We start from the raw sequence: 762 nt of genomic DNA, 5'->3' as shown, positions 1-762 counted from the left end.
GGGCAGGCCGGGGCTCCCGTGCGCGCGGGCCTGGGCGCTGCGCGCGTGCGTCACCGGAGGGGAGGGGGCGGCCGCGCGTGCGCCGGGCGGCACGGCCCCGCCAATCCCCGGCGGTGACGTATTGGGGGGGGGGGGGAGCGGCCGTTGGCGGCGCGAGGGCGGCCGTTGGCGACCGTTGGGGCTCGGTGCGCCGCGCTCCCCTCAGAGCCCCCCGGGCTGTGGGGCTGCAGCCCCGTGCCCCCCGCGGCGCTGCCCTGAGGCGGGGTGCGAGGGGGAACGTTTGGGATAACAGCGCCCCTCGGCCCGCTGGGCTTATAAGGGGGGCAGGGGCGCTGCTCAACCTCTGCGGCACCCAGAAGGGTTGCAGTTAGGGGCACTGCTGGCGTTATCATTTCTCTCTTTTTTTTTTTTTTTTTTGTTCTGAACCTCTGCTTAGGGACACTTCTCGTGTTCTTATCGTTTCTCTCCCTTTTCAACCTCTTTCCTCGCTAATAGGCAACCGGCTGACCCAGCACCCCAGAAATTAAAAAAAAAAAAACAAGTCAGAAATTCGCCAAGCTCCCGGCTGGCAGCGAGCCGCCCCCAGCCCCGTGCTGCCGCCCCCCCGGGGCCGCCCCGCTGCCCCCCGACCCCGCGCACGGCCCCGCAGCGCCGTCCCCGAGGGGGCGGGGCTCAGGCAGACCCCGCCCAGCACAGGCGAGGCCCCGCCCCGCGGCGGCCACGTCGGCGCCACGTCGCGGCGCAGGCGCGGCGGCCGCTTCC

The sequence above is a fragment of the Anas acuta genome, chromosome 4, assembly GCF_963932015.1.
Source record: "Anas acuta chromosome 4, bAnaAcu1.1, whole genome shotgun sequence".
NCBI classification, from domain to species: Eukaryota; Metazoa; Chordata; class Aves; order Anseriformes; family Anatidae; genus Anas; species Anas acuta.
Note: the sequence above shows the minus strand (reverse complement) of the source record.